Genomic DNA, 17,393 nt, shown 5'->3' on the forward strand with positions numbered 1-17,393 from the left:
TAACAACATGTTATTTGAATGTTGCCAGCCCCTGTGAGGTACCACACCCCTGGGGTGGATGAAAAATCTGCTTCATCATAACCCTGTTCACAAGGAAAATATCTAAGTCCTTATATTAAATAACAGCTGAGCTCTTATATCTTGTGGAGAAATGGCCTTTTAATATAAATTAGAGCCCAAATCCAAGCTATGATTAGAGTACATGGTTTAAGAGAAGCCATCTGATCATGTGTCTGCCATCACCAGAGCACACATGATCTGTAATTTCACACTCCCAGTTTGCATTTTAGGGAGTTTAAACTTCAAACAGAGACTAATCAAGCAGGTCAGCATTCACTTTCTCCAGACTCTGACCTTAGGACTGTGATGTCTTCAGCTGATATCCTTATCCATCTCATTCCCTGTCTTCTGCCTGAAATGAATCTGGTCAAAGCCATTTTCCTGCTGTCACGTCCTCCTGTTCTCCCAAGCAATCATGCATTTAACACCACAACCACTGACACAACTGATGCAGCCCTTTAACCATCAAGGCACACAGGATTTGTCCCAAAATCTGCCAAATGTCCCTTGCATGGACAGAAGCTGTCCTACAATCGTAGACAGGAAAGTCAGAGTCTCCTTTGGCAGCTTGTGTTTGCAAGCAAAGTATTGAAGCCTTCAAGCAGCAGCAAAGGTGTATTGTCTGATGGGGTTAAAAATCAGTGCTTTTCCAATAAATATGTGTATTCTCCAAGTGAATCAGAGAGGGTTTTTTATTGTTGTCTTCCTCTTGCATCCTTGATTCTCTCCTTTCTTCAGCTGTTCAACAGCTTTAACACAAGACTGACAGAAATAGCCTGACGTGTTAGTAGAGATCAGGATGGATGTGCAGTCACCCAGCCACACACTGTGCAAGACCATGGTGCTGCACCTCTAAAAAGGAGCCATCTGCCACCTGGCATCTCCCACACCAACACTGCAATAGCCACTGCCCATTAGAACCAGCTTTGCAAGAGAAACAGAGAAAGCAATGAGCAAAACCCATCTATTTTACCAGTGGTTCTTTAGAAAAGTCAATGGTCAGGCAGGATGGGCTCAGAAATAGAGCCTGATTTAAGGGAGGAAAGAATACAAGAACAGGCTGGAAATATCCTGCCAGAGTCAACCTGTTGAGACACACACATGCTTGAACTGAAATGATCTAGCTGACTAAAATAGTTGCTGTGAATGTATTTTGTGACTTTGTTTCATCTCGTTTAGACACCTCAGATCTTCTAGATGATTGGAGAATAAGAAGAATAAAAAATATAAACACCTCCTTTAAAAATATAAACCCAGAAAAGCAAAACTAGATAAAGATGTGGAGCTGGGAGAGTTGGTCACTCCCTCTGTCCTGTCTGAAATGAGACTGCAGCTCCTCAAGGCACCAAGTGATGCCTGTGTGCTTTCTTTTCACTTCCATAAGATGCCTCCCACGTGTTAGACCTTCTAGTCTAGTGAGAACATCCTGATCCCCATCCTCACTGCCATTCTGTTTTCTCACATTCCAGTCTGAGCCTTAAAACACAACATTATCTCAAATCCAAGGAGCCAAACCCAGCACTGATGTGATGGATCTGAACAGGACTGCAGCCAGGTGAATTTTTTGACCCTTTCTTCACAAAACATACACCAAGAACAATTAATTTCCTTCACTCTGGTGACAATTCAGCTGCATCCAGGTTGGTCTAGAGCTCATTAAATCTGGCAGAAATCTTTCCATCACTCCAAGAGACCTGGAGCCAGCCTGCTGCCATGTGGGTTGCAAAGGGGTGCCACTCATACTGAAGCACAATCATGGTACATCACTGCATCCAGACTTTCCAGAACAAAAGCTTGAGGGGTTTTTTGGGGTTTTTTTTGCTCTGTCTGGCTGATACTTTTTATGGAATCACCCAAGGGCCAGGTTGTAGTTCTGTAATTGTGCAGGGCTGTCATCCTCATAAATATTAAACACCACTTCCAAGTGAAACTGCAGCTCCTTTTATTGCACAAAGCGATGGATATCCCAGCTGAAACCACTCTGCCTCCTTGCTGGTGCCTGCTGAAAAGTGACTGTGGTTCAAAATATTTATCAATGCTTTGTTGTATTGGGAGAATGCTCAGTGACAGATGGACACTCTCTTTAAAACCTCAACGTATGCAAATCTCCATACAAAAGAGCCCAGGATGTTTTTAATATCGCACACTTGCCTCAGGACATGTTTTTAAATCCCCACTTACCAAGGGGCCTGGCTTTTTATCAGTCAAACGCCTTAAGCACTATGTCAATGTGGACATCTGGCCGCGTGTTTAAAAAATTTTTTATTTGCTAAAATATTTAGTGATGTGACAGGGGTTTTAGCTGGGGACATCAGGTCTAATGGCATATGTTTCAACCCAACTGCTCAGAGAGGAAAAATTAACAAGGTAGCTTTTGGGGCAGTTTACCTTTTAGAGTGTAGAAAGCCAAAACTAAAGGGAAGGGAAAACTAAAGGACCAGGCATAATTTGAGGGTATGAAGAATTGAGGTTTAATGCACTGGAATAGCTTCTTGGGATTGTTCTGATTCTTCTCCATCACTTTGATGTACAAGAGAAATTCTCCTAAGGATGTGTGTGGGTTTTAAGAGATTCTTCCTCCTTTTCAGGCTGAGGTTGGCCGAGGAGATTGGCTGAAACTGTTCCCATGAGGGAGCCTGAGCCGCTGATAAAGGGTTTGGAACTGGTGAGAATGGGTGGGAGATGATTACCAAGGAGTAGATGAATGAAAAATATCAGAAAGAAAGGTGTCATGAGTCTTTCAGGTTTCTTTCCAACCTTTTACACTTAGCACTCAGCAGTGACAAAATCCCACCCAACACCATCTGGGGAGCGAGTCTCCAAACTTCTCACAGGTTTTGGTGCTCCGTCAGCACCCAGACCGTGAAACAGAATTGTGATCCCAGCAGTACCAACCATCAACCTTGCTTTCCTCCCAACTATTCCTAGCAAGCACTTCTTGAAGGATATTGTCAAGCTGGGAAGGGAGCAGAAGGTGTTGAACAAAACCATCCCCGGGCAGTTGGTGATGCCAGGGCTGGTGGCTGGAACCCCTCCGGAGTGGTGAGGGATAACACAACACCCCAGCCTGGTGCCAGAAACCCTTCTGCTTCCAGAACAGACACCTTTTATATTTAAAAATTAGACATGCAAAAGTGATTCCCAGCCTACAGATGTGCCATGGTGTGTTTGTTAAAAGCAGGAGCCTCAGCTAATTGTTACTCACCTGCTCGAGCTATTCTGCTCTCAATTAACACCCCTATTATTAGAAAGTCGCCACATGTGAATTGAAACAGGCATGTTTGCCTTCTGCATGGGCAACCAGGCAGCCTGAATTGCTTAGAGAAACCCAGGCTTCCTCACCTCAGTGCTGATGCTAAATCTGAAGTCCTTTAACCATTCTGTAGCTGGTTCTTCACGAGGGTTTGGTGTGACACTGCTGCTCATGAAGGAAGAGTCATGTGGGGCACATCACTGCTGCCACGTTTGGGTATCGAGGAACTACTTCATGGGAGGGAAAAAGTTTCCTTCCCTTCATTCAGGGAGAAAAATCAACCAGAAGAACCAGCCCAGTGTCTGACCCTTTATCTTCTATCTCTGTGGTACCTGCCTTTTATGTCACTGCAATATTCATGTTCACATTTGACGAACTAAGACCCCCTGGGTTGAATGGTGCCCAGTGCAGCTGCAGGTATGTAAGTATGCACAGTTTCAGGTCAATATGTTTGAATAAATGAGGCCACTTTCTCTTCAGACAAAAAGAAATCTGGCTTTTGGACTGGCTGGCAAATGTTGCATCACTCCATTTCTCTGGGAAAATGAATGAGAAAATGAATTTGGTAGAAGAGCTGCAGATTACAATGCAGTGTGATGATGGAAAGCTAAGGAACAGTGAAATCCATGGACTTCCACTCATTTATGCAGAAAAGGCCAAACTGTGCAGGAGCCAATCTCCATCCATATTGGTGTCCTGTTCCCAGCTGTGACCAGAGCTCTGCCACAGGTCCCACATCCCCCAAAATGTTGATGTGACCAAGCCAGTGTGAAATCTGAACACAGCACCACCAGAAATGAGTTTGAATCCTGGAGCACAAAGCTGTTATTTTCCCAAACAAGAAAATGCCTGCTTTTTCCAAAGCGCTGTTTATTGTCATTTATGGGTGGAAAAGGTTGTTTTTAATGGAGTTTATTAAAAATGTTTTCACCTGGGAGTTGCACAGATGTTACAGTGGGGCCTGAAAGGTTTGACAGAAGATACCTGTGCCCTTCTCTGACCCTTGTGATGGTGGGAAAGGAGGATTTCTGCAGGGATTTCAGCAGGTGACAATTGTCAGGAGAGCTGGTCCTGCTCCATGAGGTCCCTGTGGTCCTCCAGCCACCTCCTGGCTTTGGTGCCTACCACTGAGGGCTCCCCAGCTCTGCATCTGCTCTTCCCTCAGAGGGAGAGATTTTGGCTTCACCCCATCCCTCTTCTGGAAAGAGACAAAATGTCATGGTGAGATCCAAGGCATATCAAAAGAGTGAGACGCCGTGGTAGGCACCAAGCACAGTGATAGATTTGCTGCTTATTTTCCAAATGAGAAGGTGATATCATTCTCCTGGAGCTAAAGCTTTTTAGTAAACCCCTAAATTACTTTTTTTTCATTTAATAAAAAGTTCTTTTTCTCTAGAATACATTACTTTCTTTGTGTCATGTGCTTGTCTTTGCTGCATTCCTCCTGAGAGCAGTTGGTCACTCTAGTTCTATGAAGTATTAATACCCCACCAGTGATATTTATGTACCCAGATCTCTCTCTTTTTTTTTTTTTTTTTACCTTTAGATGTTCAACAGCATGAATATTCTTATTTTTTATTTAAAACTAATTTGGAGTTCTCGCTCTCTAAGGGGTTTCTAATCACCAAAAAGTGCCCGAGGCTAAAACTGATTGACAGGAAAATGTTGTGGCTTCTGAAAAGTAAATTGTCTATTGACAGAGCAGTATACAAAGGAAAATGCTAAATGCTTATTATTTATGAGCTATTAGGGAAAATGTTATTAGCATCTGTTTCCCACATGGGCAAAAACACCTGTCAGACATCAGGAAACTATAAAACGATGCACAGTTAATAGTTACTTTGTTTAAAAAGTCATTAAAATTGAATGTCAGCTAAAACTTAGGAAAACATTATTCTTCAAAAGGCTTTTAATCTTGCTGTTCAAAAAAACAAAATGAAACAAAACAAAACAAAACAAAAAGAAAAGAAAAGAAAAAGACCTTGCCACATTTTAATTTCTGGGAGCAGAAAGGAAGAAGATGTTTGATTTGAAAGTGATGAGGCGACTTGTGGTACACAACAAACAAGGCATGAAAAAAGAAGAAAAGCAGAGGAAGAAAGGGCCAGGTTGGGTCTCTCCTGGAGCTGTGGGGCAGCAGAGGGAGAGCAGAGCAAGGTCAGGCATTTACAGGGGCTTTCAGTTCATTTTGGGCTTGTTTGGATTTCACTTAAACCTGTAAATAGGGGAGGTCTGCCTTTCTCACAATGGGAGACTCACACAACTAGACCAGATTGCTCCCAGAATTTCACACTGACAGAGAACAGGTTTAGGTGGGCTCTTGGGAAGAAATTCTCCCCTGGGAGGGAGGTGAGGCCCTGGCACAGGCTGCCCCATCCTGGAAGTGCCCAAGGCCAGGCTGGACACTGGGGCTGGGAGCAGCCTGGGACAGTGGAAGGTGCCCCTGCCATGGCAAGGGTGGCACTGAGTGATTTTTAAGGTCTCTCCCAAGCAAACCCTTCTGTGGTTCTGTCCTCAGCCCCAAACTGCAGTTGCCACAAACCAGGACCAAACTCTGCTCTGCACAGGGTGGGTCACATCCAGGCTGGGCTTTCTTGCTGTGTCTGCAAATAAAAAGGAAAGCAGTGGGCAAAACTTCTCACAGAGACCAGCCAGACTCCTGTCCTCTGTCTCCATTCCATCTGAACCAGGGTTTGACTGGATTTTGATGAATTTTCCATGAGCAGAATTTCACAAAGAGCTTCAGTTTGTTTACAAAGGGAGCCAATTTCCTTCTAAAAATCCAAGCAGTCCTATTCAGGTGACAAACCTGTTCTCCATATTTTATACACAGCTGAGCACAGCAGCAGCACTTCAACAGCAACCCTGGTAAAACCAAAGGCTTTTTTTTAACACACAAAGTGATGGCACCTTCCCTTCCAGCTGGTCAGACCTTTAGTACAGGTTTTAAGACCAAATCCAGGGGATGTGAGCCTGAAAAGTGAAAATATGTCTAAAATGTGTTGTTCTTAGTGTCTGAGCAAGTGTAACAGCAAAATGTACACACAGAAGCCTTAGTGGAGAACAGTGTGGTCCATCTTCCCACAATTGCACAAAATCCCTGCTGTTGCAAAGGAAGTAAATAATTGCTGTCTGTACAATTCAAATCCCTCTCTTGATAGGAATTGCAAACCTGGAATTTTACTTTGGGAAATATTAAAAGAAAACTAGATGGTTTTTGTAACAATCACTCACCCCAAAGTCACTCTTGGTTTTCCTCACAGTGAATGGGATCTTACTGATCCAAGACACAAGGACAAACCCATTGTGACACCAGTAAAAGTGCCAAAGAAATATAATATAAAATACTGCTTGTCCATTTAAATTATTTAATGTTATTAACATTAATTACCATACTTGGATACCCTGAGTGATTCACACATTGTCCCTCCCCCCAGCCCTCTCCTCCAAAGCTGAACTCTGAATTTTGACATCCGCTTGTTCTCTCCATGGATTTCCTTCCAGCAGCAGAAGGGATTTGGCAGATGGTATCTCACCATCCCAGTCCACTCTGCTCCAAACTGTATTTCCTCTGCATCTCCTTGTTTAGCTCCACAGCCACCAAGGCCCAGCCTGGTGCCTCCCTGTGTGTCCCAGTTTCCAGCTGTGACATCCATGGGGGCACTGGGAAGGGTTTGGTCCATGCCAAGACCCAGGGTGGGCTCAGTTAGTGCTGGTGGGTATCAGGAACTCCCAGATCTCTCTGCATCCTCCCTGATGAGGCTGAAGAGATGCTGCAGGAGTTCAGTGCTGTAGTGCAAGCAGAGGGTTGTATTTTAGTGTGAAGAGTAGCATAAATTATCTTCACCTGGTGGAACTGCTGGTTTTATGACTCAGTTTTATCACAATTTCTTCTGCAGCCCATAAATTGAGACAACGTTTGGTCTGTTCATTGGAAATGGTGTGAGGGATGGAGGGATCAGGCTGAGCTCCTGGAGGGATTGGCCATCCCCAGACACACTGGGAATGTAACAGCAAGGTAAAGGACACCTCACTCAACACCTGGCAATGGTGGGGAGGCAGAAGATGCTCTCAGTTCATGATTAAATTCATTTCTGGGACAGGTTAAAGTCACAATTACCCTGCTGACACTTCAGCAGCACAGAGCAAAGCAGGCACTTTCCAACCAGCATCATTATCCAGGAGAGGCAAATGTGCTTCCCAGGAACTCTGTTGGGCTGATCCAGATGCCAGGTGCCTTCATGAAGATGTGGGGCTGTCTCCTGCCCTTCCCACCCTCTCTCCCAGCAGCAGCAAGCGCCTCCACCTTGCCTGATCCCCCCAGGCAGGAGCCCTCCTGGGTGGGGACTTCAATATGGGCTGGAGCTGCCTTTGATGTGCCATTTTCTCTTTGAAATGCAATGTCTCACTCATCTAATCCTCATCACATTTGGGAAGCTTCTCTTCAGTCTTTCAGATCGGTATGTCAGGGGAGTAGAGTTTATTTTTGAAAGGGGCCAGTTTGAAGGGGCTTTTTTTTGTTTAAAAAACATAAATGCATTTTTGATCACAATGTAAAGTAACCTTTATGGTGGGTGAGCCTGGTTGGGTTGAGGTTTTATTGTTTGGTGGGGTTTCAAGGGTTTTTGTTTGGGACTGTGTACAGCTGTCAGGCACTTTGGATTTGTCTTCCTAAACTTTTCCCTGATGCTCATTGTGTAGTCCATGCATTTCAAACCTCCCCACTGCCTTTCCCACCATATGGGTGGGATCATTCTGGAGAGAGCTGTGCTTAGAGAGAACACCATGCCCACTCCAGTGCCAGGGAGTAAATCCTAATCAGTGGAATGTGCAAAGACTAAAATCTGGTGTAATTTATTCCATTTGGTTCATGGAGATGCTCCCCTCCAGTTCCTGTGTATGTCTCAGGAGTGGCAGGGATTTTCTTCCCAAAGAACACCACGAAGGATGGGAGCTGTGCTGTCCTGTCCCAAAATCCCTGGACACAAAAGCTGGACACAAATGCAGCTGCTGGGTCAATCACGGTGCAGAGCAGCTTCCAGGGACCCCCTGGGTGCCAGGGTGGGGTTTTCTTGGATCCAGCTTTCCTCACAGACCCTACAAACACAGCAGCTTTTCCTCACCCATCCTGGAGCCAGGACCCACGGGCGCAGCAGCGCCAGGGATTTAACTTTGAAACGACTTGCACTCAGCCTGGTTTTCCCCACACTAACCTTTCCTCCTCCCAGCCTTGAAAGTTAGAAACATCTTTTGTATTCCAGAGGCCAAAGGGCCAAACTTGCCTTTAATTAAAATGCATATTCTTTAATTAAAAGCCCCATAACACATGAAGGGCATTCATTGAAATACGATGTGTGACATAGTCATTACCCTGCTGTTAATTACTAATTAATGAAGCTATTTCAATTAATAGCTTCCCCACTGTCACTCTGGCTTTGACAGGGCTCCGTGCTGAGAAGCTGTAGTGGAATCACAGGCGCTCGTAACTCCTGGAACAGCACCAAAAGGCATCAGCTGAATATTCATGTCGGACGACGTTAACACTTTTCAATTAAACATAATAAAGTAAAAGCTCCGTCAAAAGTGTATATCAAACATGCCTCAGCCTCTCCCTCTCCCCCTCTCCTCTTCCAGCTTGTCAAAAATAACTACAGAGAAGTAGGAGGGGAAAAAGTGGGGTTTTTTCCCTTTCCTTTCCACACTTCAGGCTGGGGCATCGTTTATCAAGCAAGTGGTGCTGCTGCTCGGGGGACGATTTACAAGGAGCCTGGGCGAGCACTTGGGCTCACAGGCAGCTCTTTCCTCTGCCCAGGCTGAGCTTTGCCTTGCACTCCTGTTTCCTCTCCCTTTCCTACAGTAAAACTGCGGTGGGAAGCAGGCAGAGGCCCCCAGGTGCCTCCCCAGCTCTGTACAAATATTTGGGAGCAGAAGAACACCACCTTTCCCTGCTGTGGTTAAAGCATTCATTCCCTAGAGCAGTTTTGATTACTGTGCCTCCAAGGGGGCTGCTGGTAAGGGCTGTTGCAAGGAGCAAAATAAAAAAAAGCTATTTTGCAGTTGATGATAAGTTATATCAGACCTGAAAACTGCAGAGCGGAGCAGAGCTCTCTTGGGCGCCATCTGGTTGAAGTTTTCCACTCAAAACACTTGGAAAACGAATCCAAGAGAAATTCCCGAGGAGTATTTCCAGATTGAGCCCCAAATGTTTTGTTTGAAGAGCTGTTGTTTTGGTTTTTTTTTTTTTCAGGCAGATCTTGGGGAGGGGGAGGAATCTTTTAGAGAGACAACATAATTTGCAGAAAGCTGGAAATTGGGAGAAAAGGAAGATACTGTCCAGCTGTCCCTGTTTAGGTACTCAGATGTACAGAGAAGTCTCATATTCTGCTTTTGTTGCAGAAAGCAAAAAAAGATTATGACTTCTACCATGGGGACAGGGAAGGGAGATTATTGTGATTCCTGCAGGAAAAAGGGAAAGAAAACATGAGGAACCACAAAAAGATGTTTCAATCTGTGTCTCAACTTGAAGTTTCTGCCTGAAGCTGAGCAAGATAACGCTCCTTGCATCGCCTGTTGGCAATGCACTGCTGAGGCATGAGCTAACACTCATCATGTGAGGGAACTAATAAATAAATCATGTGGTTTGCACTTATTCTATGTGTCAGATCATGTTTCTGCATTTCAGTGTCCCAAACAGAGCAGTGACACACCAGGCAATGTCCTTACTGCTGAGTGCTGAGCATCAGAAGGAAAAATTATTCATCCAGATTCCTGGTGGCTCTGAAGAAATGCAAATCTGTTTTTTTCTGTTTGCTGCTTGTTTCAAATTCTTGCTTTGCTCTCTCTGGGTTATTTACCAGGGGTGGTGTCACCTGTCCTAATGTGCCTGAAGACCCTGGGTAGACAAACACCATCCCTGGGAGCCAGACTAAAGCAGGGATATAAGGAGGGGTAGGATGTACCCACCACTGGGATTTTCCCACCCACACCACTATCCCAGCCTCCTGGCCAGGTCTTTGCTTCTTCAGGAGTTAAAATCCCCCGTTCTCACCTCTTGCTAGGAGTGCTGGTATCCATTTCAGGCAGGTGGAGCTCCATCCTTCCTCCCATCCCCACCCTCCAGCTGCAGCCAGCTTGTCCCACCCCTTGTACTCAGCCAGGCAGTGGCCCTGTTTCCTTCCCCAAGCTCACAGACATGTAGATGATTGTCTTTGACACTTCATGGTTTCCTGCTCTGGTCCTCCTAGGCTGAGACTGGAAGTAAAAATCAAACCAGCTCTTGAATCCAAGGATTTCATTCTCAGAGGAGTGTGGCTATGACACCCAGCGCTTCCTTGGCTCAGAGGGCAGCATGAAAATGAAGATCCTTCCCTACACTGTTCTCCTTTACTCTGCCTCATAACATCTGCATTTTTTATTTCATTCTTCTCCTCTTTTGACCATCACCAGACCTTGCTAAAGCAGCAAGGGCAGCCCAGCTGATCTATCCAAGCACCACTGAGGAGCCACCATTGTTTGCCCAGCTGCTAAAACCTGGTCTCAGAGGTCTCAATTAGGGTTTGGGGCTGACTCGCCTCCACCTCTCCTGGGAAGTGGTTTTGCCTCTTCTGCTCAATTATAAACTGTGTCTCCTCCATGTGCAAGAGAGACCAGGAGGGAGGGAGCTTTGGGCTGCTTTAGTTGTTACCTCTGAAGCATAATTCAGAGATGTGCATTGCTGTAAGACTTCACAGATCGCTCTTACAGTGTAATAGGCCCTTGATCTGCTATGTTTGTGTAGAGCACAGAGGCCAAATTAATTAATTGGACAGAGCCCCATTTGGTTTGGATGCTGTGCCCCTCTCTCAGAGGGTGCTGCTGGTGGCAAGTGATGCCACACAGAGATTTCTCCCTGTTTCCCTGGTGCTGGAGTGACTTCTGTGCCTGCCTGGCATGTGTCTGGTTTTATTCTTTATTGTTAGAGTAAAGAAAATGCAGAATTCACACAAATCACTTTTCATATATTTACATTAGAAATCCTGTTTTTTTAAAAGATACCAGAGCTCAAATACCAGTGCTGAGAACTTCTGCTCTCTGTCTCCTGCCATTCCCACTGCTCCTTCTTGCCTGAAAAAGAAAAGAAAAAAATGTTTCAGGCTATGTTGAGAGAAGTATTGGCTGAGATTGGAGCTGCTTCCCTGGAAATATTAATCCACCAAACACGGATGAATCTCCTGGAATAATCCTCTCTAATGCACGTTCAGGAAATCAATTCACTGCTTTATTCTTTAATCCAGAAATCTCCAAGGAGGAGGAGGGGGGAGAGGATGAACAGAAGAGGATAAAAAATTGGCACTGCACTTAAGGAAAAGAGAGAAAACCGTGTCTTTGGTGAGAGCAGTGACACATTCTTATGGTCAAAATTCACCTGCAAACACCACAGCCCTGGGAATTGCCAAAATATGTAATTTCTTACTCTTGCTCCAGTTTTTAGCTCTGCATTAAACCTGCCTGAAAAGGATGATAAAGATGATTTTTGCTAAAGCAAAATTTAAATGTTGTACTCCCAGCTAACTCCAGGCACAAAATCCCCAAAGAACAGACACCAGTCTGAAAGGGTTTGTGGTGGTCCTGGATCCAAACCTTGTCCAGGTGCAGAGCAGCCCCTGCTCCACCAGCCCTGGCCCTCCTGGAAGGACAGCCCAGGGCTGTGCAAACATTTCTCAGGTCACCACTTTGTTGCAGTGCCTGTCCTACTTAGAGGCTTCTGTAAAATGAGATTGCAAGGACAGGAGTTTACGCTGAGCTCTCGCTGGCCCAGGTGGCTCCTGCAGTGGGAACTGCAGCCTCCAGCCCTTTCTAAAGCACAATTGTGTCCCAGATGGAATAAAATAAAATAAGAGATGTCAATAAATTACTCATCTGAAGACCTCTTCTCTGATACCTGATTATACTCCTGGTGATAATACTTCTTGTTCAGGGGGTTTATTTCACTAAATAACCAGTGACTGACCAGGGTCTGGGATGCAAAGTAAGAGGACACATCCTCCCTCCCGTGAGCCTGGGGACACTTGGGGGCCTTGTCTGCTCCCCAAAACCTGCCAAGTGGTTTTGTGGAATGGAGCAGGGGAATGGAGGAGCTGGAGGGAGGATGCTGGAGGAGGCAGAGAAGATCTGCAGGCTCTGAGGAGTGGGTTGGCTCAGCAGCAAAACCAAACAAAGGTGACTGAGACCAGGAAATTTGTGACACCACGTTTGTGGGCACCTTTGGGGCAAAATTAAAGCAAATTATAGAAAGGCTCCTGTGCCCAGCCAGGGTCCACAGCAGCTCTGAACATCTGAAGGGCTGAGGATGAGACTCATGGAACATCCACCCCACCTGTAGCTCACACAGGGGAGAGGCTGTAAATTGAGTGGGTTTGTCTGAAACTTGGTAGGAGAGGGGTGAAAAAACCCGACATTAAAGGAATTTAACAGCTGCAATGAGCCTAGTTGGTTGCACAGGAAAATCCCCTGTCACCCACAAACAGTTTGCCTTTAATGAGAATGCAGGACATGCGCGAGTAGGTTGCTAATTCTTTGTGTGAAATTCTCCCGGTAATTGCTACACATGTACATTTCCATTGTCTTCCATGGAAATGGGATTGCAATCATTTTCCTTTGAGCTGAAATGAAAAACAGTTTTTTAGAGAACAGTGAATGTCAAAGTTGCAGAAGATCATGCCCAGCATTGTGTTTGGAGACACAAGTGCGAGTCACCCATGTACTGGGAGTTGTAAAGAGCAGGGGAAAGCAATTCAGGAAGGGATTCAAGGGATCAGCCAAAGCTTTTCTGGCAGCTACTTCCTCAGTCAAATCATTAATTTTTCTTAATCCTTTGCAAAAAAATCTGATGATTTAGGAACAAAACTTTACAGTATATCAGTCCTGCTTTAGAGGCCCAAATCCAATTACTGGATAATGGGACTCTGGCCTCCCAGGAGCAGAGACACTTTGGAAGATGTGGGTTTATGTGGGGGTTTCATCTCATTCCATTATTGGATTAAAACCTACCCCACCCTTAAGCCTGCACCAGGAACTGTGTAAGCAGGAGCTACACCAGTCTGGAAACCAACTGGAGTACAAAACCCCTGGCAGTGCTCAGAGATGCCCCCACAAACTGCACCGCAGGAGGATCGGTACTTTGGAGGGGCTGGTAGAAGGTAAAAGCTCCTTTTTAAACCCAAGTTGTATTTGTAGGAACTAAGACTGTTCTTCATGTGTTTTTCACGCTCTGGGGACAGTTTACAAACCAAACCAGAAAAATTGTTTTGAAGAGAGAAACTAAACAGAGAAGAAAGGGGAGAGCACTTGAAGCTGCTGGTGGGAGCTTGATGCCCTGGACTGCAACCCCCTGCCACTGCTCCCCCCCATCACCCCATTTTTAATTACAAGCAGCCAAACTGTAAAGACCTTAATGGATGTCTTAATTATTGCATTAAAGTTTGAAATGGAAAATTCCTCATTACATGCCATGCAGTAGGTCACAGCTGCAATAAACGGTGATATTTTGCTTGTTACAGGACTGGGTGCCCTTTGAGAGCTGCTGTCTTTGGGGCATGTCCCGGCCCTGGGGAGCTGCCAGGTGGATTTTAGATCAGGTCTCTGCTGTGAGAGCATCTGCTTGTGTTTTCCAGGCAAAACTATCAGTGAGGAGTGCTCTTTGCTATCCCTTTCCTCCTCCAAATAGTACTACTTTCCTCCTGTGTTTTGCTTTCCATCTGCTTTGAATGTGTTTATTGATTTAGTGTTATGCAAACTGCAATAAAACAGGATCCTTCTAATGATCTCCAGCCAGCTATGGAATATATCCCAAACCATTTAAATACAAAAAACCCAGCCCCAGCAGCAATAGGAGGTACCTGATCAGCCTTTAAGGCCCTTTTGCACTGTGCCTGTCCCTGCTTGCTCAGGGCAGGCAGGAAAGCTGAGATCCAACCTGGGACCCTGACAATTTAAGGAATGTGACTGAAAAAAGACTAAAAAAATGAAAGAAAAAAAAAATAAGAAAAAAATGAGAAAATATTTAAAAAAAAAAAAGACAAAACCACCAAACCCTTATTTTCTCTCAGGATCTGCACAGTTGGAGAAGAGCAGGACAGGCTTTAAGGTGGGTCTGTGGCTCCTTGAGCTGAAAAGCTTTAAATCGCCTAAAAGATCAAAAAAGCTCAAATGTGCATGTCAGAGGTTCTTGATACCTCTGTAAGGGGAGCAAAATGACAGGGAAAGTTGAAGATAACCTGAACTCTGCTACACTATCCTCAGCATCAATCATGCCACCAAGTTTCATGTTGGTTTTTTTTTTTCTAAATACATTGATGAGAAAATTAGAGTCATCTACGGTACTTAGAGATATTCTCTCGGTTATATGACCCTGGGGCTGAGGTGTTAAAATTCACTTAATGGCTATTTCTCCTTTTAAAACGTGTCCAAAACTTTTCCTCCCTACAATAACTGTGCAATTGCCCTGTGAGGGGTGAAAGGGAGCACTGGGACAGCAAATCCTGGGGCTCCCAGAGGCAGCTCCAGCCACCAGCCAGGGCTGCAGGTGGGCAGGGTCAGTCTGTGCCAGCCAAACCATCCACACCAGCCAAGGTACCCGTGCCAGATGTGCCAGATGTGCCGGGCTCAGCACTCTGGCCGCCCAGGAGCTGCCACATCCCAGATCTCACAGCTCCCTCTGTTGGCATCTGCTCGAACCTATCAGCGAGGATATGTAAGAAGGTGGAAATGTGTTTTTATTTTTTTTTCTAGCACGATTGCCATGTGGAAGGCGATCCGCCTGGGGGTGTGTCCCACCTCACCCTAGAATCGCTTCATTTGTGTCATTACTCTCAAAAACTGACACTGGATCATGCCTGCTGATGCTTTACTGTCCACAGCTTTGCTGAAGGCAGCTTTTCATTCATTTTTCCCAAATCAGTGAGAAGCTGTAGCTGGATGAACTCTGAGTCTGATGCACAAATACATGTGAGGATGCTGTGAAAATCTTCCACCCCAGATACTCTCCCTGCACAGCCTCCCCCGGGAGTTAATCACATCAAATATACCCCTCAGTCCCTCACTGATCACACAAATTAACACCTCTGCAGCCAAAGGAAAACCAGAGTTTGCAAATTATTCACTGCCTTTATTTTTTTAGGTTCTTCCATAGCAAAAACTCACAGACCACAAGCTTTGGCCTAAACAAATAACAGTACAGATATGCAAAACAATTTCAATACTTCACCAAAGAGGTATGATGACAATGAAACATATGCCTCAAGTGTAGGTCAAACATTTACCTTATTAGCAGTTACAGAGACAGATAACTCAGACAGCTCACTGGAATGTTAGCTGGATTCACAGAGAAGACACAGCCAAACCCTTTCCTTTGAAGATCAGTTCCAAATTTTGGCAGATCCAAGGGGTGGCCAAGCAGCCAGATTCAAATGGGAGTGATTTCAACTCATCAACTCCTCCACAAGAAATGCTGCATCCAGCAAAGAGAGCCAGAATCGGCTCCTTGTGCTCCTGACCTGCAGCATGGAATGGGCAGGGAAGATACTCAACCCCCACAAATCCCATGGGCTTGTTTTTTTTATTCTGTCACTACAGAAAAGGCCATGCAAGCAATCTGCTCAGACTGGACAAAGGACAGGCTGACAGAGATGGCTGCACAGCCTCAGGCCTCTTTGGCAAGCCTGGCTGTGTTTGTGTTTGCTGTTACTGGGTGTTCTTCCCAATTTACCCACTGATGTAAGACTTCCCAGCAGCATTCCTGGCTCTGCAGCACCCCAATAAAGAGTGGTACCTATGGTAGCAAACAGCCTTCTAGAGAAAAAAAGAGCACAGAAGGACAAAAATAAAATACTTTCTTGTCTCTCTGTCCCCAGTCAGGCCACATAATTCTTTATTCTCTTGGGAAGACATCAGGCAGTCACATCCTTATCCCTAACTCTGCCCAGTAAGTGGTTGAGCTCAGTTTGGTGATGCCCATTAGTGTCTCTGCAATTAAAAGGCTGACAGTATTTTCACTACAAATCAGTCTATTCAGAAACTTTACATGGCACAAACAGGTCTTCCAAGAAGAAATTTGGTCAAAAAAAAAGAGGTGAGGAAGAGGATAATGGGATTTTTATTTTTTTTCCCCTGAACCTATAGCTTTCCTGGACTACAAACTCCTTGGGAAACCTGCTCCTCAGCCTGAGTTTTCTGGTAAACACTAAAGAAACCCAAGAGATCCTTTCAGGCTGCAATCAGGGAATTGGAGGAGAAGCAATGAATTGCTTTAATATTAAATTCACCTTTGAAATTGGTCCAACAGAACCAAACACTGGAGTCTGGTAGAGCCTCCCCTCTGAGAAACAGCATTGGATTTGGTGGGGGTGCCACTCAAAACACGCATGCAGAATCAGGCCTCAAGTACATAAAATATAGGATTTGATGCTTAAATTTTAAAATACTTATAAATAACTTTAAGACATTCAGACTCAGAGGTGTCCACAGCCAAGTATTTCCCTCTGACACAGGGAACCACAGGGATCCACATCCCTATGGATGCCCAATGCAGAAATTTGATTTATGCTTAACATAGAAACAAAACCTGCCCATGCCAAGCTCTTTGGAAAGTCTCCCCCAGCCCTTTGAGAGCACATGGAGGACACACCTAATCATGCAGAAAGCATTTGGGAGTTGTAGATCCACAGCACAGAGTGTGACCAGTTCTTCCCACACATTCACAGCGTTTGACAAAACAGCTCCAGAGGGATTCCTCGGCTGCTGCTGCACTGCAAGGTCAGCCCAGCTAAGCCTGGCCCCAGGGGACAGCTCAGCTCTGCTCTCACGGTGGAGCTGCTCCACCTGGGCTCAGGGCTGGGGTGAAGCCACCAGGGAGAGAAGGGAGACCTTGGACAAAGCCAAGCTTGGCTTGGAGCGCTCTCCCTGCTCCATGACAGCAGCACTGACACAGCCCCATGGCCCTGGGTCCAGGGCACACATCCAGCCACACATCCCCTGAGGAGAGGCCTGGAATTCACCTCACAGCCCTGGAAACACGGCTGGCTCCTGCTGCAGAACGAAGGCA

The sequence above is a fragment of the Parus major genome, chromosome 20 (assembly GCF_001522545.3).
Source record: "Parus major isolate Abel chromosome 20, Parus_major1.1, whole genome shotgun sequence".
In the NCBI taxonomy this organism is placed as follows: Eukaryota; Metazoa; Chordata; class Aves; order Passeriformes; family Paridae; genus Parus; species Parus major.